This window comes from Microtus oregoni, unplaced genomic scaffold, assembly GCF_018167655.1.
Source record: "Microtus oregoni isolate MIOR12 unplaced genomic scaffold, Mior012 000041F_ref0000270, whole genome shotgun sequence".
In the NCBI taxonomy this organism is placed as follows: Eukaryota; Metazoa; Chordata; class Mammalia; order Rodentia; family Cricetidae; genus Microtus; species Microtus oregoni.
In genome coordinates this window covers 17,478,374-17,501,059 of record NW_024543208.1, presented here as the reverse complement: position 1 = coordinate 17,501,059, position 22,686 = coordinate 17,478,374, and the positions used below count along the sequence as shown (strand labels likewise).

Here is a 22,686-nt window from a genome sequence, read left to right as displayed (position 1 = left end):
AATATCTACGCCCCTAATATAAAAGCACCCACTTATGTAAAAGAAACATTACTAAAACTCAAGGCAGACATCAAACCACAGACACTAGTAGTAGGAGACTTCAACACACCTCTCTCTCCAAGGGACAGGTCAATCAGACAGAAACCTAATAGAGAATTAAGAGAATTATTGGAGGTAATGAAGCAAATGGACTTAACAGACATCTATAGAACATTCCACCCAAATAGGAAAGAATATACCTTCTTCTCTGCAGCTCATGGAACCTTCTCGAAAATTGACCACATACTTGGAAACAAAGGAAACCTCCAGAGATACAAAAAAATATCAGTGTCCACCTGTGTCTTATCAGATCACCACGGATTAAAGTTAGAAGGCAACAACAATGCTACCCCCAGAAAGCCGACAAACTCATGGAAACTGAACAGTCAACTACTGAACCACACCTGGGTCAAGGAAGAAATAAAGAAAAAAATTAAAGTCTTCCTTGAATTTAATGAAAATAAAGAGACAACATACTCAAACCTATGGGACACGATGAAAGCAGTGCTAAGAGAAAAGTTCATAGCACTAAGTGCCCACTTAAAGAAAATGGAGAATGCATACATTGGGGACTTAACAACACACCTGAAAGCTCTACAAAAAAAAAAAAGAAGCAGATGCACCCAGGAGAAGGAGAAGACTGGAAATAATAAAACTGAGGGCAGAAATCAACAAAATAGAAACACAGAAAACAGTCCAAAGAATCAATGAAACAAAAGGTTGGTTCTTGGAGAAAATCAACAAGATCGACAAACCCCTATCCAAACTAATTAAACGACAGAGAGAGAACTCACAAATAAATAAGATCAGAAATGAAAAGGAGGACATAACCACAGACACAGAGGAAATTCAGAGAATCATTAGATCTTACTACAAAAACCTGTATGCCACAAAACTGGAAAATACAAAAGAAATGGACATTTTTTTAAATAAGTACCATATACCAAAGCTAAACCAAGACCAGGTGAATGATCTAAATAGACCTGTTAGTCGCGAAGAATTAGAAACTGTTATCAAAAATCTCCCTTCGAAAAAAAGCCCAGGACCAGATGGTTTCAATGCAGAATTTTACCAGAACTTCCAAGAAGAGCTAATACCTATACTCCTTAATGTATTTCACAATATAGAAACAGAAGAGTCATTGCCAAATTCCTTTTATGAAGCTACAGTTACCCTGATACCAAAACCACACAAAGACCCAACCAAGAAAGAGAATAACAGGCCTATCTCACTCACGAACATCGACGGAAAGATTCTCAATAAAATACTGGCAAACCGAATCCAAGAACACATTAGAAAAATTATCCATTATGATCAAGTAGGCTTCATCCCAGGCATGCAGGGCTGACTCAACATACACAAATCTATCAATATTTGGTTTCTAGCCATAAGTAAAGGACATTGAGCCTATAATTCTCGATCCTAGAAAAGCTAAATAAGAAGGTGAATCCAAAGACAAACATATAGTCATCCTCCTGGTTTTTAACCTTCATCAGGTGACGAAAGGAGACAGAGACAGAGACCCACATTGGAGCACCGGACTGAAATCTCAAGGTCCAAATCAGGAGCAGAAGGAGAGAGAGCACTAGCAAGGAACGCAGGACCGCGAGGGGTGCACCCACACACTGAGACAATGAGGATGTTCTATTGGGAACCCACTAAGGCCAGCTGGCCTGGGTCTGAAAAAGCATGGGATAACACCGGACTTGCTGAACATAGCGGACAATGAGGAATACTGCGAAGTAAAGAACAATGGCAATGGGGTTTTGATCCTACTGCACATACTGGCTTTGGGGGAGCCTAGGCAGTTTGGATGCTCACCTTACTCGACCTGGATGGAGGTGGGTGGTCCTTGGACTTCCCACAGGTCAGGGAACCCTGATTGCTCTTTAGGCTGACGAGGGAGGGGGACTTGATTGCGGGAGGGGGAGGGATATGGGAGGTGGTGGCGGGGAGGAGGCAGAAATCTTTAATAAATAAATAAATTTTAAAAGAAATAAAAAAAACCAATGTATAAATAATGAAAAGATAGCAAGAGATCACCAGGCTCAATTTTGCACTGTGAAATTGGTGACCGATAACCCTAAACCTTCAGAGCACTTATCAGTGTCATTGTCCTAGAAAATGCATTTGTAGTTAAAAAAAAAAAAACTTACAGAAAAAATTGTAGGCTCAAGAAATTCCTCCAAATATTTGAGGAACAGATAATATCAGTTCCATACAAACCTCTACGATGTTAAAAGGATGAATATTTCCCAGGGATTGTATAGCATAGGTACTACATGTCAGAACTATTGACTGGTTTCTGTCATAAATATACCCAAATTCCTAGTGGAATTATTACAAACAAAATTCAGAAAATTACAAAAAAAGGAAAATGTATTATGGGCAAAGGAGGTTTACCCCCAAGAATCATAAGGTTTGCTGAACACTCGTGATTCCAGAAATGTAGTTTAGTATATAAACAGTTTAAAAGGTAAATCATGTTACCATCTAAGCAGAAAAGACTATTGACAGAATTGGACATCCATTCCTGATTAAAAACAACTACTATCTGAGATGGTGGGGAGCAAGGGGTCTTGTCTCCCTGGTAAATGGATATCTGTGAAAATTGTGTAGCTAACCTCATTTTTTTGTTTGTTTTTCGAGACAGGGTTTCTCTGTAGCTTTGAAGCCTGTCCTGGAACTAGCTCTTGTAGACCAGGCTGGTCTCGAACTCACAGAGGTCCGCCTGCCTCTGCCTCCCAAGTGCTGGGATTAAAGGCGTGTGCCACCACTGCCCGGCAGCTAACCTCATTTTTAATAGTGAAATGGCGAAAGTTTGATAAGGGGCATTCAGCTTTTTACTAGAGTTTTTAGTCAGTGAGATTAGGGAAGAAAAATTGAGATGGTAGGGAAAATGTGATGCAGGGTTAGGAAGGAAGAATTAATACTTATATACTCACTAGTAACAGGATTTTGCCACATCGTTAAAAGCAATTTTAAAATTTCTCAGCTTGAGACAGTTGCAGAATATAAATTAAACACATAAAACTCAAATGCCTATCTGTAGATTAGCAAAAAGTAGGCATTGAAATTTGATGTACTATATGCAGGAGCATCCAAAAAAAAGTAATTGTGTAGACATAAATGTAAAAAATATAATACACAGCTGATAGAAATGTAAAAGCTTAAATAAATCAAGTGATATAGTGTGTTTATGTATTGAACAGTCTGCAGTTAAGAGATTAGTTCTCCCCAGGTGGACACTCTGGTTTCCATGTGAGCTTAGTTCAGACCTCATCAAATTATTTGGTGGAAAGGGGCAAACTGGTACTCATACCTCTTCAGAAATGCAGAGAACTTAGCTGAACAAAGTCCTTTTGGGGAAAAATATGCAGGTGTATTACATTTAATTCCTCGATGCATTATGTCAAAATAAACATGTCAGTGCATTATTGTTGTAATAGTTAATGAAATAACATGGCGAACAGAAATGTCCCCAGGAAAAAACCCATTAATTTTCAACAAAGCTGTAAAGGTAATTCACTGGAAAAGGATAATTTTTAAAGACAGTTTTACTGTTACCTGAGCTCACTCTCAGGATATGGTCCCTTATCTCAGCCATATGGGAGGTTGGGTTGGTCTTACCTGGCTAAAAATAATTTTTAAAATAATATTTGAATAATTGAATATCCACATGCAGAATATGAAGTGTGTGTTGCATGTGTTACGTGTTCATGTGTTGGGGTATGTATGCATATAAGTGCACGTGTGAAAAAGGACACTTAAAAGAAATCACACACTAGCTCAGAATTGAGAAATAGATGGTTATTTATTTGGGGGTAGACTCACAAATCAGGACCACCTACTTGAACTAAGATCAGAAACCAAATCCCACAGCCAGGAAAAGAGAGTGGAGGCATGCCCTACATCGGCTTATATAGTATAAGAGACCACGCTACAGTGGGTGGGTAACCACTGGCTGTAAGACTTCCTACAGCACCTCCCCCTTTTGTTAAATAAGGGACTTCTAAGCCTAATACAAAATTATATAAAATAAGAACAAATATTCAATATTATATCCTATCCTAACTAGTTTAAGTCTTGTATAATAAATAATTTGGCTAAGTCATAAGAGGAAAGTAATTATAACTATCTAGTCTTCACCCCATCGAAGATTGGAGAAGGGAAATAATATTACTTGAGTAAGCAGGAAGTGCAATCAAGCAACTTCTAAAATGTGAAACAAATGACAGAGACAACTGGCTACCTGGGCAATCACCCAAAGTCTCATTTGCAACATTGAAGCAACCAACTTTGGCTAAGGCCTAAGACAGATCATTTTCAAAGACAGGAAATTTTTCAAAACCATCTTACCCTGTCTTGGCAAGATTTGAAAGTCCTGCTTATCCATTTCCAGATACCATGTATCTTGTCAGTGGTTGAGACATGGGCATTTCTTTGCCCAAAGACCAGTTTTGCAAATTTTTCTCTTATCCTTTTCTTGTAAAGGTATAGTGAAGAAACAATCTTTCAAATCAGTAAATATAAGAGGCCATCCTTTTTGTAATAGAGAAGGCAAAGGGATTCCAGTTTGTAGAGGGCCCATAGGTTGAATAACCTTTTTGACAGCTCTTAGATCTGTCACCATTCTCCATTTCCCAGATTTCTTTTTTACAACAGATACAGGAGAATTCCAAGGGCTGGTTGATTCTTCAATATTGTGAGCATCTAGTTGCTCTCATACCAGCTGTTCTAAAACCTGCAACTTATCTTTAGCTAGAGGCCACTGCTTAACCCATATTTTCTCAGTTAACCATTTTAAAAGTAGGGCTGTTGATACCTCTAAAGGTTTGCTAGTTGCTTTATGTTCTTATACAGCCTGAATGGCTGGTGACACTTGTGTATAGTACCTTATAATATCCTTCCCAGAATTATGAGTTCCTGAGACTGTAGGAATGTTAATCTGTGTATTCCATTGCTGCAGCAGGTCATGACCTCATAAATTTATTGCAATACTAGCCACATAATTGCCTCAGCTTCCCCCTTTGACCTTTTGGCCCAATTTGGTCAACCCATCTTGTGCTATGTTTAACTTGAGATATGGTAATTGAACATCTGCCTCTTGAAGAGGCCAATTTGGATGCCAAGATTCTGGAGTAGTGATACTCACATCCGCACCTGTGCCTATCAAGCCAACAATTACAACGCACTCTTAGCTTTGATCATTTATAGAAGTCTGCCAAAATATATGTTTCCTATTTCCTATTGGTTTTTAACATATCTTCCATGTTTATGTCATCATCTAAAACAGTATGGTGTTTTACAGAAGGCTCTGGATTTTTTAATTTTCCTGGTGTGATATGTCCTCCACAGTTACTGGGAATGACTGGGCCACTTCAAGGAGTTTCCTGATGGTATCTGTTTGCCTTGTCTTTTCTTTATCTGCATTCATTGGTCCAACATTGGTCTTTGCCACACTTGAAAGCTGAGTCCTCCTATTCTTGCCATTCCCAGAGGAGACATTATTTGTAGGAAATCTTTGTCTGCAATCCCTTCTCACATATCCTATTCCAAACATTTGGCATTTTGATGTCTCCTCATTCCTTTGGAAACTGCTTCTCCTGCCCAAGATTCAGTATTATAGTCAAATGTCTCAATATTCATTGTATTCAGGGTCCATTCATACATAGGTGCTGATCTAACCCTGAAAGGCCCAAGTATCTTTTTGCATTCTAAGTTGGCATTTTCAAAAGCCGGAGATTCAATAAATACTCATCTAGCATTGGGGTCTGTAACTACTACAGCCTTAGTGAATCTTGTAAAAAGTCAGTGAAAGGTTCTTTGGCCCTGTTTAATCCTGGTATATGATTCTTTCTTTCTTTCTTTCTTTCTTTTTTTTTTTTTGTTTTTGTTCTTGAATCCTGTCCCAAGCATTTAAGATTGCTTTGTGGCATAGGGACAAGATTTGTTCATCGTAAAGAGCTTAAGTGCCTCACCAAGAATTTGATCTTGGGAAGTCTCAAGGCCTTTTGCTTTTCCCTGTTGTTCCAAAATTTTGGCCTCTTCTCTGAAATAAATTTTAAACATTAATTGAGGTCCATCATCCAGGACTACTGAAAGTAACTGAATCTAGTCATGAGGCATTGCTTTAATGCTAGAAGACTATGACTTTATCATCTCCTTAACAAATGAAAAATGCAAGCCATAAGTTATAACAGCTTGCTTTATTTCTTTTAGATCATTCATTCCTATAGGTATTGATCTATCTTTGGATCCTTTTGGGCCTCTAGAAGTTGGATGGTTTGTCAGAGTAGATTACAGAGTAGGAAGCTAAAACCCTGGGTAAGTCATCTCTGACAGCTATTGGCGATGTTGAATCCTGTCCTTGTACCTTCTATCCTGTTCATCAGCTCCAATACTTTCCTCAATTATTTTAAATCTTTTTATTATTGTCTTTTGTAAAGCCTGTATCTCCTTGCCTGTATATATTTCTAGTGATTTCATTGAGGCACCTAGCCTCTGGTCCTCATTCTGCACATGTGATTCCAAGGTCTGAAGTTTTTTCTTTAAATATAACATTTCCTCCTTGGACATTCCTTGAATAACGTGCAGATTGCCATCCAGGAGAAATAGTCTATCTGCTAACCTATCATAACTTTATAACAAATTTAGATTGTCAAATTCAACAGTATGAATTATTTTAGATAACTTCTTAGTACCCTTAGATATGGATTCAATTTTGTTTATCAAATTAATGTTATCTTTCATAGTAGTATTAATTTTTCAGGCAACTTTTGGTTTTCGATGGTATTAATCCTGTCATCTAGCTGTTCATTATTAGTCTATAAAGATTGTATCATTCCTAGAAGTGCCACATTCTTTCTTATTTATTATTTATTATGTATACAATATTCTGTCTGTATGTATGTCTACAGGCCAGAAGAGGGCACCAGACCCCATTACAGATGGTTGTGAGCCACCATGTGGTTGCCGGGAATTGAACTCAGGACATTTGGAAGAGCAGGCAATGCTCTTAGCCTCTGAGCCATCTCTCCAGCCCCGCCATATTCTTTCTTAATGATAGAATATGGAGAAGAAAACTGAGTCCCAGTACCCAGTAAATTAGAGTATCACCATAACCATATAAGCCTCATATAATACAATCCATAGTATTAGCAAAAAAGTTACTAAAAGTTTCAATATTAATGTAGTGTGCCATATTGATCTGGTAAACTGTAATCTTTATTGTCCAGCAGATGTCGTGGTTGCAGAGTTGCGACTAGCAGCAGTGCAACCAATGGCGACAGGAATGGTCCTGAGCCGCTTTAGTTCCCACCTTCGTGCTGGTTAAATACTGAGAAATATGCTTTGCTTGACAAATTAAAAGCAATTAAATCCATCCCATACATGGAGCAAGGAAACCAGAACTCACAGGCAGAGAGCAGAAACCGGAAGCTGCAGAAGTCGACATGGGGCAAGGAACCCTGCCAGGGAACTGTGCCAGGGAACACAGCAGTCATGCGTGCGCTTCGGAAATTTCCAAGTTGCCACACGCAGTAAACTCCACTGTGGTGGGGATTCTACAAAAACAAACAAAAAAACAAAAAACACATTTAGGTAAACGCAAGCCAAGCCAGCAGGGTTGGGAGACTGCCTGGGCCATGGACTGGCCTGGCTGTTAGACCATCCACCTGGTAGGCGTGAGTCTGAATCCAGGTGGACGCCAAATGAAGAAGGACGCTTAAAAGAAATCCCACACTAGCTCAGAATTGAAAAATAGATGGTTATTTATTTAGAGGTAGACTCACAAATCAGAATCCTCTGCCTGAACAGAGATCAGAAACTGAATCCCACAGCCGGAAAAGGAGAGCAGACGCATGCTATACGTTATACGTTGGCTTATATAGTATAAGAGACCACGCTACAGTGGGCGGGTAACCACTGACTGTAAGACTTCCTACAGCACAAATGGAGGCAGCCATACAAAAATCTTAAAATTCTACACTTTCCGTATGACCTTATGTGCTTATTGACCAAAAAGGAATGCGTGTATATTTATGAAGACTTGTCTATGCATGAATGTTCATAATAATTCAGCTTATAATAGACAAAAATTGGAAATAAATGTTCAACCACAGTGAATGGATAAAAGCAATGAGCCATCTGATGAGCCAGGTGGTGGTGGTGCACGCTTTTAATCCCAGCACTCGGGAGGCAGAGGCAGGCGGATCTCTGTGAGTTTGAGGCCAGCCTGGTCTCCAAGAGCTAGTTCCAGGACAGGCTCCAAAGCTACAGAAAACAAAACAAAGCAAGACAAAATTGTGATGTACCGCTGGGTGTGTTGGTGCACGCACATCTTTAATCCCAGCACTCGGGAGGCAAAAGCAGATGGATTTTTATGTTTTAGGACATTCAGGACTACATAATAGACCTTATCTAAAAAGAAATTGTTATAGTAATACAATGGCCGATTTCTGAGTACATAAAAGAATGAGTGGGGTTTTGTTTTAGGGGACACGTCTCAGTCTGTACCTAGACTGGCCCCAGATTCACAGCACCTTCTCTGCCTTAGCTTCCTGAATTCTGGGATTACAGGAGTGAGCTACCACACGTAGCTAAGAAGGAACTATTAATGGGTGGTGGTGGTGTACACCTTTAATGCCAGCACTGGGGAGGCAGAGGCAGGTTGATCTCTGAGGTTGGTATGGTCTTCAGTGTGAGTTCCAGGACACCCTAGCTGCACAGAGAGACCTTGACTCGAAAACCAAAACCAAAACAAAACAAAACAAAAAAAACAACCAAACAACAAAAGGAATTATTAATTCCTAGCAATGTGGAGAAATCTCAGATATTTAATGCTTGGGCTAAGTGAAAAAAAAAGAAGCCAATCTAAAGGTACATACTTCTTACTTAAATTCTAGAAAATGAAAACTAATTTTATAGATAAGAAACAGGTGAATGTCCTTAGGAAGGGACATTAAGACTAGGAATAAAGGTAGGGCAGGATTACACATTTTAAGTGTGGAGGCCCAAAAATGTAAGCCTGTTTCCAACTTGTCTGAAAGTCAGAGAGTTAGAGGATGCTCAGCTTTGCTAAGAACGATCAGAGCTACATATCCTGACCCAGGATGTGGTACTTGGTTCTTTAGATATTAAGATGGTACATACAGGTAGATCTACTCCACCCTGACAAACGGTCACGATATGCAGGCATACTTCTGTTCCTTCTTTTGAAATAGGAGATAACCTGGGGAGCGACTGCCTTCAAGATACTTCACCTCCTAAATAACAAAATGCCAATGACTTGATGTCTCAAAGTGTTAAAGCAGTTAACTGTTGGAATTGTTCTTTGTTTCATGTTCAAGAAGTCTTTTGTTGCCTTCTTCCGCTTTTGTATTGGGATATAAAAGTGTACAGAAAGTTAAAGGAGGGTGATTTCAGTATTCACTGGAATTCCTACCTGATACTATTCCATGGCTTCTGTTTTATTAGTTTTACATCTTCATACTCTTCACTTATCTTTCTGATCCCCATTCCCCTTCCCTGGCAAGTAGTATTTTTGTTGAGGCTGGGCCCCGACATTCAAGGAAGCTTGGGAATGTTCATTTGTGTAGTGGGTCTGTTTCATGGTGCATGTGGCTCAGGGACTGGAGCTGAGTGCTGGGCTTTTCCCTTGGTTACTCTCCACTTTACTTATTTTTGTTATAACCTTACATGGTAGGGGCTGTATAGAGTCACCGTGGCCTCCTGAATGTTGGAGATGCAGAGAGCCTTGTAAACTGCTCAGCTCATGAAGCTGATGCCTTAGCATTCCCAATTTGGCCCTGAAGGCCTAGAAGATTCTTGCAAAGTTCCATGTCTTTAGTCCACACTGTACAGCCAAAGGAGCTGGGTTCTGATGGCAGGGGAAACAGTGGCACTTTAAGCCAGCCCCGCTTCATTTTCCTAGAGTACTTTACATCTGGGCACTCAACCTTGTTTATCAAGGCAGGGTGGTCATTGAACCTGGATCTGGTGGTTAGGCTAGACTGACTGACCAGCAAGCTCCAGAAATCCTGTCTCTGCCTCTCCTGTGCTGTCATATCTGACTTTTTACATGGGTGCTGGGAATCTGAACTCAGCAAACACTTTATCAATAAAGCCATCTCCTGAACTCCTTTGACCCCATTGTATGTGGGTAAGGGTTTTTTTTTTAAACACACACACACACACACACACACACACACACAGAGAGAGAGAGAGAGAGAGAGAGAATATTATACCTTTAGACTCTATAGTTAATTGTATTTCAGTTATACCTCAATAAAACTTCTTTTGAAAGTTAAAGTAGAGAAAGATGAATGAGAGAAAGTGGCTGAGTGTAATAAAAATGTAGTTTGAAAACAGCTCATTACTAAGCAGGTAGTAGGATGCCAAAGTAACAGTGAACTATAAAGATGTTAACCCTGAAGGAACTGGCTACCAAGTCTACTCTTGGCTGCTGATGTAAGTCATGATTTCTGTATTGGTTCTTCTTTGAAGCATCTTGTGTTGTTTATAAGGTCTGTTAACCAACATGTGATCTAACATACATGGGATATTTCTTTCTGACACTGAACTTGTCATAACATCTCAAGACTTTTTAGGATCTATTTAATGTTGTGTGTAATTTTTGCTTGTTATAATCAGGATATCATGTTTTATTATTTAAAATTAATTTCACAGAATCCCCTTTTCAGAGACTTTTTAGGACTTTGTTTATCTTCTGAACTTTACTGCCCTGAGTTTGCTTTCCTTGCAGTCTGGTCATAGGCGCTCAGTGCTTACAGGACAAAGAAATTTTGTCTGGGGCAATTAGATGTAATAGTCAGGGATCCTTTAGTTCTCTGAGGCCTTTCCAACAGGTACATATTTCTGTGAGTCATACAGTGATTGCTGGTGCCCTTTTTTTAATTTGTTTTTTGTTTTGTTTTTCTAGACAGGCTTCTCTGAGTAATAGAACTGACTGTCCTTGAACTCTCTTGTAGACCAGGCTGGCCTCGAACTCACTGAGATCTGCCTGCCTCCACCTCCCAAGTGCTGAGATCAAAGGTGTGGGCCACCACTGTCTAGTGCTAGTGCACCTTTTAAAGTACAATATTTTTTGTACTAACTTACTTCTGATAAAATAAACAGTATGTAGTAGTAATTTGATGTCAGTGGATTGTATTTATATAATTGTCAGATTATTACAGCAGCCAGGTAATGGTGTCACATGCCTTTAATTCTGGCAATGGGGAGGCAGGCAGATCTCTTAGTTGGAGCCCAGCCTGGTCTACAGAACTAATTTCAGGGCAACCAGGGCTACACAAGGATACCTTGTCTCAAAAAACAAACAAACAAAACCAAAAAAAGAAAGAGAAGAAAAAAAGGATTATTACAGTAATATCTCTATAACTGTTGAGTACTGAAGTTCTGTTTAGGAAAATTGTAGTGGCTTAAGTAAAATTCTGCAAGTTCCTTGAGGGACACAGTGGCAGAAACGCTGCAGGTCCCTGAGCAGCAGCAGGCAGTGGGCAGCCGGTCTCAAAACCATGGCAGGCCACGAGGGCAGCCAGGTCCCAAGCAGGAAGCTGCGTGGTGGGTGAGAGACCGAGACCGATAGGCATGCCATGCAGAGTGAAGTTGGATATTTATTTAGTGGGTTATGGAAGGGAAGGAGAGAAGGGAGAGAGAGGCTGAGAAGGAGGGGGAAGAAGGGACTCAGGCTAGAAGCTGTAGATCAGCTTGCCTTGGCAGACAGGGGAGAGAGTGGCCATCGCTTGTCTCTTAAAGGGACAAGACAGACTCCTGCCTTTTTATTATACAAAAGAAATGGGAATGTAATGGTTTGTCCTGTCCCTTTAAGAGACAAGCCACGCCCACTCCCCACCCCCATGGAGGCAAGCTGATCTTCAGCTTCCAACCCGAGTTCCTTCCTTTTCCATCTTTCTCTCTCTCAAAGAGGCAGCTTCTGTCCCTCCCTTATCCCCACTTCTCCCCTTCCCCCTCTCTGTTTCTCTCTCTCTGTGTCTCTCTCTCTGCACTTCCACCTTCTTTCCATAACCCACTAAATAAATAGCCAACTTCACTCTGTATGGTGTGCCTATCTGTCTCAGTCTCTCACCCACCACAGGGCTTCCTGCTCAGGGACCTGCAGCATTTTACTTAAACCATTACTGAAATGGCCAAGTGAAACAGTTGTTGGCCATTGGATACATTGGCTGCTTTGATTAAATTGCCTAGTAGAAAAGATGCAGTGAATTCAATGTGGTTGCATTTCCAAGCCCTAGCTGGAAATAGAAAAGACAAAGGAAGATAAGTATACCACATACATATTTCTGCCAAGGGAGTCTAATTCATTCTTCATCCATGGCTTGGAGTAGAAGTACTGCCTTCATTTGGGGGTGACATAAGAAGGTTCTAATCTCAAATAACCAGGGACAGGATGAAATTGATATCTGCGTAAGTTGTGCATTATTTATCATTTCTGATTAAGCAGCAACATGAGCTTAGTGCTCTTATCTCTGCCTACTTGTCAACTCTTGTCAACACTCTTACATTAAGGGCTTTGATATTCTATCTGGATTACCACCCACAAACGTAAGCTCCAGATAGAATGAGAATCAATGAAAAAGCAGTGAAAGAACAGAGAAATAAACACTGGTACAACTATGGGAAATAGAGTTTTCCCCACAATATAACTATAAACTATAGTGATTCTGATAACATCGAATGCAGTTTATGAATTTCTAGTAACAAAAATCAAAGTATAAAGAATACTAAACAAGCTTGAGGTCCTCATTTACAGTTCTCACCACCCATGTAAAAAGCCAGACTTGTGGAGCATCTGTAGCTCCAGCAGAAGGAAGAGGGATGTTGGAAGGGCTCAAGAGGAGACAGGTGCATCCCAAGTGGTCATTAGCTAGCCACCTTACCTGAATCAGGTGTCTCCTGGTTCAGTGAAGAGAGTCTGTCTTTAAAAGAAAAGGTCGTGATAGAGGAATACTCCAAACACTGTCCTCTGGTCTCCAGTACATGTGCACATGCCGCTTGCATTCATATGCACATATAAACATGCATGCATACACCACACACATAAATAAAAATGGAAGCTATAAATGCTCTCTTGAGTTTTCCTTGTGGGAACCATTTCTAGACCATCTATGGTTTTTAGATCAAGACAGCATGTGTTAGCCCTTTTCCACATTGACATCTGGCAGATAGTCTTTGGAGTTAGGAAATACTAAATAAATTATGTTAATGTGTGATCTTTTTTTCCTTCATGATGCAGTCAATGCTGTATTCAGTAATTCCTGTCTTATTATCATTTACTTATAAATCCTTCTCTGTAGTTTCTTTTATTTTTGTCATCTTTCAAGCTTCTTTTCCTTCGTTTTTAATCTCTTTATTCTTTGACCTCTTCACAGAAGTCTTCGGCATCCAACTTCTGGCAGGGTGCAAGGTGAGTTGCTTTGTCGAACTTCTTTTTCTAAAACTGGGCATGTACTGTGCCAACGAAGCTATGTCCCTAACCCAACTTTTAGTTATATGTATTTTTTTTATTTAAGAATTCACTGTAGAAGAGGACTAGCTAGTGACTGTTTTGTTGTTGTTATTTGTTGGAGAGGGGGTGTTGGGGACAGAACCCAGGGCCTTGCACTTGCCCAGCTTTATTCTACTGAGCTCTGTTCCTAACCTTTAGCAAGTTTTTAAATCCTTGAGACCCTGGAACTCTTTCGGTTGTTAGTAGACTATACTAACATGTCTCCAAATTGCAAAAGTCTACTGCTATAGTAAATGAAGATTACATTTTCTCATAGAGATGATAATAAATTTGATTAACTCTGTTCTATATCAGTGTTGGGCTGAGAATCACTCAGTATTAATGGTAAAAATCATCACTTATATTCCAAATCGTTGGTTGACCACCTTTAGAACTCAGATTATTTAATATTTTTACATTTATGTGTATGCGTGTTTTGCACGCATGCACTTCTCTGTACCACTTTCATGCCTGGTGATTGGGTATTGGGTGCCTTTGAAGCTGGAGTTGCAGATGACTGTGAGCCACAATGTGCATGCTGGAAATTGAACATGGGTCCTCTGGGAGTGTAACTGTGGGTCTTAATGGCTAAGCTAGTCGTCTGCCCAGGCCTTGGACCTCAGATTCTTTGAACAGACTTACTCGTGTTTTATTTCCTCAGAATTCCCCACACAGGAGATTGCAGCACAGTGTCTATAGAAAGTGTGCACTCTTTGAAATGTTTTGTCAGGGAGGTCTTGGTAGTGTTCTCTACAGTGATAGATCAGGGAGTTGCCACTGCGCAGTTCTAGAGTTGAAACCTGATGCTTTTCCTCCTGTCTGCTCTGATTTCTAACTAGTTACTGGCTACCCATCTCTCAGGACTGTAAACACTAAAATTTATTCTCCTCCTGGAGTCCACAGTAGTTGACCTCCCTGCAAGCATTACATATCTTGAGGAAATGAGCATTTCCTGTGGTTTTCATTTACTCATAATAGTGTGCTTCCAGTAACGGTAAAGTAGTTTGATTCTGGAGACCACTGGTGGTCTTTTCATTGCCTGAATAATGATCCCATTCCTCCTGCTTTATCGGTGTTTATTGACTGCAGTTATTCATATGTAAAAGTAATTTTGTATAGGACCTATTAGATAAAGTAGAATTTATTACATGATTATTTCTTATATAGTTGTCTAGTTTTCACAGGGTTTTGCAATTTTATTTCCTCTGAATGGCAAAGCCCATGTTCTTGATTGTTATAATGTTTTGCTCACTTGCTATATTGCATACCCACAATGCAAACAGATCTCGGGTTAGGCTAATGTAGGGGAGTACAGAGGATAAAGAAAGACAGAGCGTGGGGCTGCTTTGTCCCTAGTTGTTGGAAGTGAGTTAGAAAGTTCTTCTGTGTTTTTTATGTTGTCTTTCTCTTGAAGAATTTATCTGCATTGTTGACTTTTCAGGGGTCCTGGCGTCCATGTTAGTCCCTCTTGTACCACTACGTGAGAATACCTGAGATTGAGCAATTTGTAATGAACAGAAACTTGTCGCCCACTGTTCTGGAGTCTGGGAAGTCTTGAGGTGACAACTGGCAAAGGCCTTGCTCTCTGTGTTGTAATGTTGCAGAATATGAAGGTGATAACAATCTTTCCCTATTACTAAGGCACCAGTCCTAGTATGACAGCAGAACATTCATGTCCAGAACACCTCCTAAGGTTCCACAGTTGAGTCAGTGGTTTAGGAGGAACAGACCTTGACGCTATAGCAGTTTCCATTGACTGGTAGGGCAGCTCTGGGGAGGTATTCAGTAAGTGTAAGTTGCTCCGTCTGTAAGCCTAAGAGGAGTTTTTAATGACATTGTTCAGACATTAGGACATATTCTTTCTCTAGAATCTTCATACTTACACTTTGTCTGGAATTTTCTATGCCCTCAGCTTCATATAACTTGCCTTTTGCATTCTTTAGTTTTCAGCCTATGAACTCCTCTTTGAGAATGGCCTTCCCTAAGCATTCTGGTTATGTTTCCTGTATAACTTTCTCTATACTTGGTTTAGAATTGTCTTTCAGCAATCCACCACATTACATTTTTAGATTTCTCTCATGATTGGCCATTAGGTGTATGTAGCCACCTACCTTTTACCCATTTACTCTCTCTCTTTAAAATTTTTTCCTTTATTTTTTATGTGTGTAGATATTTTGCCTATATGTATGTCAGTTCACCACATGTGCAATATCCTTGGAGGCCAGAAGAGGATGTTGGGATCCCTGGAATTGGAGTATAGATGATTGTGAACGGCCATGTGGGTTCTGAGAACTGGACCATGCTCTTCTGGAAGAGCAGACAGTGCTCTTAACTGCTGAGGCATCTTTCCAGCTTCATATTTACTCTCAGATCTTTTCCTCCCCCCCCTCCCTTTCTCTCTCTCTCTCTCTCTCTCTCTCTCTCTCTCTCTCTCTCTGTCCCTTCCTCCCTCCCTCCCTTTCTTCTTTCTCTTCTTCGTCCTCTTCCTCCTCGTTTTATTTATTTTTTTCCTGAGACAGTTTCTCTCTTTGTAGCTCTGGCTGTCCTACTTATTCTGTAGACCAGGCTGGCCTTGAACTCACAGAGATCCTCCTGCCTCTGCCTCCCAAGTGCTTAGATTAAAGGTGTACTCCACCACTTTCTGACTCAAATATTTTTTGACTGTCTACTGTTAGTACGAACAGTCCTGGCCCTTCCCCTAACTTTAAAACAAATAGTGTTAGTTGAATACAATCAATCCTCATTATTCCCAGCTAAGTTGCAGCAAGAAAACATGTCACTTCTTGCTTTGGTTCTCACATTATAGACTAGTATAATTTTTGTGATCTGTGTACTCCCATGATTTCAACACTTTTGTACTTTGTGTGCTATTGTTCTTTGCACTGGCTCCAACTGTTATATTAAAGTGTTGTAGTGGTCCTTAGCAGAAGCTGACTGTGATGGGCCTTACGTGTTTGATAAACTTTGTTCTGGCATTGTTTATAGTGCTGTTGACCATGGGTTCAATGCTATTGAATCAACAGTGTACATATATTGACATGTTTGAAACAAAAGTTATGTACTTGATTGGTTGTCAAAAATTAAATGAGCAGATGTTAGTGAAAGCGTAATTCAGTCCTTCATCTAGGGAGCAGGGGAACAGTTCATTTGCTGAAGTGTTTCCTCTAGGAGCAGTGACTTTACAGAACAGAACTACCACAGGAATGAGACACGAGGAATGCTCCTTCCTCGATGCTGGAGATCAAAGCCAGGACCTCTTCTGTTCGAGGCAAGCCCTTCTGCTGAGCCCTTGCTTTGTAATTTTGCTGTTGTTTTTGTTGCTTCTGTTGTTGTGAGATGGAGGCTCCTTATGTAACTCTGGCTAGGCTTGACCTCTGTGTAGTCCATATTAGCTTCACAGTGCCTCTGCCTTCTGGAGTGCTGAGGTCACTGGCAAGGTTGGTGTTTTCTGAAGGAATTGAAAGACAAGTAGTGGGTTTAGAGGCTAGCACAGGATGAAAGTGGAGGAGAAAGACACCTGAATCTATTGCCTTTTAGAGGCTGCACTGAAGAGTTTAATTTTGGAATGTATAATGGCAGTGCATTGGAAATTTTTAAGCAGGGAGTGAGGTGACCTGCTTTATGTTTTGAATGGTAGTCTGTCTTCTGTGAGGAGAAGGTTTTGAAGTGGTGAAGTGGATTTGGAATTTAATTATATAAGTCATTTAGTTTAACAATAGCTGAGTCTGCCTGAGTTTGCTTCTAGATGGTTTCACTGTTGTCATTTGCCTTCTTTTCTGCTCTACTTCTGTAACTTTGTCCAGATCATTCTGCCTTGTCCTTGTCCTACTGTGAGTTCAGGGAGTACATCCTGTTGAAGTCACTACCATTGTCTTGCTCTCCTTAACCCCCTCACACCATGACTGCCCAGACCTCTTGATGACCTGGTGTCGGCCTGCATATCAGTCAGTGCCCATCACCATTGCCTTGCTTAGATAGATAGAACCACCCTCGCCCCACACACACCTCACTTTAGGGCGTGTTCACCCTGACCCTGGTGTGTGCAGTGGAGTAGGTGCTCCTAGGGCACTGCCCCATGGCACCCAAAACAAGAACTTTAGACTTACTCAATTTGTATTGATTCTCATTTGTATATTAATGTCTCCTCACAATTAGACTCAGTATGGTAGAGTTTTTATTTTGGGAATGTGGGAAAGACGTAGTAAGTGTTTTTGGATAGATCAGTCTATAGTTGTCAGTTACAATGCATTGTGTGGTGTGTGGAAGAGCGGCACATGGCACAGCATGCTTGTGGAGTCAGAAGAAGACTTTGAAATGGTTTTCTCTTTCTGCCTTTAGGGTTTTAGGGATTGAACTCAGGTCATAGAGCTGTCATGGCCAGCCCCTTTACCTGCTGAGCCACCTTTGACTCCAATCTTTGCTAATTTGTTGACCAGAATTAATTAATAGTTTTTCTTGATAGCATCTTTTGGTGAATGAAAATATAAAGGAATGGTGATGAGTAGCAGGAGTAAAAGTGGTATTACAAAAGTATATGCTTATTTATTTATTCCAAAACTGCCTATTGAATGGGGCTGGGAAATGGCTCAGAGGTTAAAAGTACGGGCTGCTCTTTTAGAGGACCTGAGAAGACCCTAGTGTTCCATCTCCAGTATGTGGGACATGTGGGGCATAGCTCTCACAACCATCTGTAGCTCCAGAGAATCCGACACCCTCTTCTGGCTACTATGTGCACCAAGCATGCCTGTGGTACGTTGACATACATACAGACAAAACACCCATATGCAAGAATACCAATAAAAATTGAAAAACTTTATTGAATGACATAATATGTTCTAACAGTGGGATACAGTGAGCCAAACAGTTTCCTATTCTGTTGGAATTAAGATGTATATGAACGGTATCTGCCAATATGCAATATGTCATTTCCATCTAATATGTACGATATTGTAATGTTACATATAGATCAGATCTCAAGGTCTAGACTACTTTGAGAGTTGTAGGAAGTTATGCTAGTTGAGAGTTCCCGTGTGTAAGATGCTTCGTTCTATTTTATATTAGTGTGATGTCTATGTCAGTGAACCAACATTGATAAATGAAAGCCATCTGAAGTCTATACTTTATTCAGATATTCTTACTTTTAACCTCATAATAATTCTCACTTTGTCTCCTTTTGGCCAGTGGCCCACTACCACCTCCCATGATGCCTTATAACACTCGTTCCTCATGACTTCTCTGAACTGTAACCGTCTTTTAGAATGTTCTTGATGACTTTGAGGAGACACTGATAATGTATTCTAGAAAACACTGTCACCCCTCAGTCTGGGATCACCTTATACTCTTCTCCCATGCTAGAGTTCTTGGGAATAGGAAGAGTGGTAAAAATGTCTTTTAAATTTTCTTTTTTAAATATTTATTTTGTGTGTACACGCGTGCATGCACTCACCTGCATTTGTGTACCACATACAAATGTGGAATTAAGAAGATGGTTTGTGGGAGTTGGCTAGTTGGTTCTCACCATCACCCTGTGGGTTCTAGGGATCAGGCAGAGAACACCTTGACTCACTGAGTTCTCCTGCTGCCCCTAAATGTCATCCTTATCATATTATACCAATGGGACATGATCTCAGCATAAATTAGCACTGTCAGTTCCCTGGCTGCGGTGGTGTTTCTTGGGTCTTGCATGTTTGTCTTTCCCCCACCTACTTTGCTTTTTGGAAGAAGCAGCCTATACTGCATGGGTGAGGAGCTGTACTTCACCTTCTTGAGGTGGCAGCACCTATATAAATTCTTTAAAATTCTGTACAGTAGAATTAGCTTTTTTCTACTAGTAAATCACACATTTATTTCTGTTAGTATGGACATATATCGATGCCTCTAAATTGAAACATTCCCCAGGGATAGGGGAGTGGAGCTTGGTAGACTAGGTGCAGTAGTTACTTTCCTATTCCTGTGATAAATATCTAAAACAACTTATTAGAAATAGAGGGTTTTTTTGTTATTGTCGCTTACTGTTTCAGAGGGAAGGCACTGCAGCAAGAGGTTGGAACAGGAAGCTAAGGTGCACATCTTGACCACAAATTGGGAGGGAAGGAGAGAGGGAGGGAAGGAGGGAGGAAATTGGGTGAGTCTTTAAATTTTCAAAGCCCACCTCCAGTGATGTAATAATTATATCAAAGCCCCTGGTCCTAAATGTTTCATATCTTAGTTACTTTTCTGTTGCTATGATGAAACACCAGGACCAAGGCAAATTACCAAAATACAAAACAAAAAAAACATTTAGTTGAGCTTATTGTTTCAAAGGGTTAGAGTCCATGATGAGAGAGCAAAGAAATGGTGACAGGAAGAGTTGAGGACCCAAATCTCAAAAATTATTAAGCAGTAGGCAGAGAGAGAAAGGGAGGGAGAGGAGGCAGAGAGACAGGCAGAGTTCAAAAGACTTGGCCAATTCCCTGTGGAAACCTCTTCCAACAAGACCACACCTCCTAATCCTTCACAAACTAACCCTTTAACTGGAGACCAAGTGTTCAAATAGCCAAACTTATGGGGGGCAGGGAATTTACAACACTTTACAAGACTTGGGCGTACCACCCTTGAAGTAAATAATCGCTAGGGTGAACAAAGAGACTTCATCGAGACTGCCTGTGTTAATTGGGCCTTTTGGTCATTTTGTTGCCTATGATTAGCGCCAGTAAACTCTGGTTCAATGATCTGCTCTTGAGTACAATTTCTCTGATATGTGTGTTTCCTTTTGGGGTAGGAAAAGTCACATAACATGTGGCTACTCTGAGTTAGAATCTAATATTACTTTATTTTCTTGCTCAAACTGTTGAGAGCGCTTGAGTTGGCTCCTCAGTCCCTTCGCTATGCTCATCAGTCTGTTTTTTTGAGCTTTTTCTCCCCCTGGTTCTATGAGGTACTCAGCTGTCAGTTTGGAAAATTTAGATATTTTCGGCAATTTTGAGTAGGATTTTGGTTATGTGGATTTGCCTATATGAACCAGAGTGTTAATAATTAGATTGAAATATTTTTAATATTGCTGGACATGATGGTACACTCCTTAATCCCAGCAGTCTAGAAGCAGATGCAGACTGATCTATGAGTTTGAGGCCAACCTGGTTTACATAGTAAGTTCCAGAGAAGCTGTCTTGGAAAACAAAGCCAAAATGATTTTTTTCCAGTATTGAATTTTTTTGGTGATTATTTGTATGACTTTCTCACAGGTGAAAGTATAGATAATTACAAATTATCCTTAAATACATGTTTGTGACCACAGGTTTTGTTTGTTTGGTTGGTTTGGTGTATTTTCTGTTTGTTTCTTTCTTTGTTTTGGTTTTTGTTGTTGTTGTTGGTGGTGGTGTTTTTTTGGGTTTTTTTTTTTTGTCAGGATCTGCACGTTTATTTTGCTCAATGTACGATGGCTACCTAGTGACTCACATTCATGAATATTCCATCACTTAGGAAAACTGCTAAGAATGGTCCATGTGCGAAATAATTCCTTAGCGAAACACGGAGTTGGGGGGAAATCACTTGATTAGACCTTAAAGTAGTTCACTGCATACATGACGAGAAAGCACAGGTAATCGGAGAGCGTCCGCGGCGTTCTCCTGCACTGCAATAGTTAGAATTTCACCATGACAAACACCAGACATTAAGAGTAAGCTAATACTGGTGTTTCTTTAGTTCTCTCCCCCCGAAAAACAAAATATAGAACTGCATGTCACTATAGCAACATCCAAAACAGATCAATTTGTTACAATCATTATTTGGTAAAGCAAACTTTAATCCTGAAAGGAAAAAAAAATTTAAAAAAAGTTTAAAAAATGTTGAAGTCTTAGTTTCTTTGTCATAGGAATACATAACACCTACAGTATAAGTTAATAAATGTCAAGCTGCCACATAGAGATGCAACGCCAGCATGCACAAACACTGTATCAATAGGACGGAGGAGCAGCCTCGGCACTGGAGACAGCGTCATAGGCACGTGCGCTTCTCAACAGTAACGGAGAGGAGAAGAAACCATCCAAGCTCAAACATCAGGTCCTGCTCTTCCCTCTTCAGTTCTACCCTCTCACATGACTTTTCTAGAACACAGCCAGGGTCAAAGGCTGACACTGAAAGAGAAACTAGGTTTTGCAATTTCAGTAGGTCATTTCCAAACACCACAGGCGGGACAAGGACATGCTCATTGCGGACAGAAACAGACTAGGTAAAGCCCCACTGACCCCTCTGTCCATGGCGGCTCTGGCGGCCAAGCTTCCTCCAGTCGTTCTTCCGTGGGCCTTGGTTAGTGGGTCCTTGCGCACTAACAAAGGAGGGGCCTCTGAGGAAAGGCATACTAGGGCTGTCAGACGGACATCACCAGCATCCTGCTAGGGCACTCACTTCGTAAGTGGAAGCTTGGTTTTGGTATGAGAAAAGGTGGCTTCCAGGTCTTTGTCTGAACATGAGGAAACCAAGTCTGGGGTGCTGCCCATCCTGGGAATCCACGCAACCGTGGATCCTCTAGAAGACAAACTGCACACTCTCCATGCAACAAGGCATGTTTTTGGGTAACTTATGCACAGTGAGAATGAGGGACCTAGGACTCTAAGAGAGACGGACCAAGTAGGACATAGCAGCATAGCTTCCGTCAATGTCATATGTACAGTGACCTCACGATTGAGAAGCCCATCTCCAGCATCTATGCTTTCATTCAAAAGGAAAACAGGAAAGCTCAGATCAGACCGGAGCTGAGCACTGCCCCCTGGTGAGCACTGCCCCTGGTGAGCACTGCCCCTGGTGAGCACTGCCCCCGGTGAGAGCATCAGCTACCCTTCACCAAGCACTTGGAGAAGGAGTGCTGGGCCGTGGGAAGGGGACAAGGACAATTGACCTGGGGACCAGGCTCCCACCCTGGACAGGCTTGATTGAAGCTGTCTCTTCCCAGTGGGTTTTTCCTGCTGGCTCAGCTGCTTGCACCTGACGCTCCTCTTTCTTGATGACCACCCAGCCCTACACTCTAATCCAGTGGCCTCGAGACACCTGCACGCTGCCAGCACAATGCGCGGGGGAGACTCAGTGCTGAGAAACTAAGACAGGCAGTGACTGAGGAAGGAGCCCCGGCTGCTGGAGAGCGG

General features: G+C 40.8%; 1 protein-coding gene across 3 annotated transcripts in view; it reads left to right on the top strand.

Moving 5' to 3' along the window:
• Kiaa1958 (KIAA1958 ortholog) overlaps nt 1-22,686 on the top strand; it is a 171,827-nt gene that overhangs the window by 36,071 nt on the left and 113,070 nt on the right. The window lies entirely within an intron of this gene.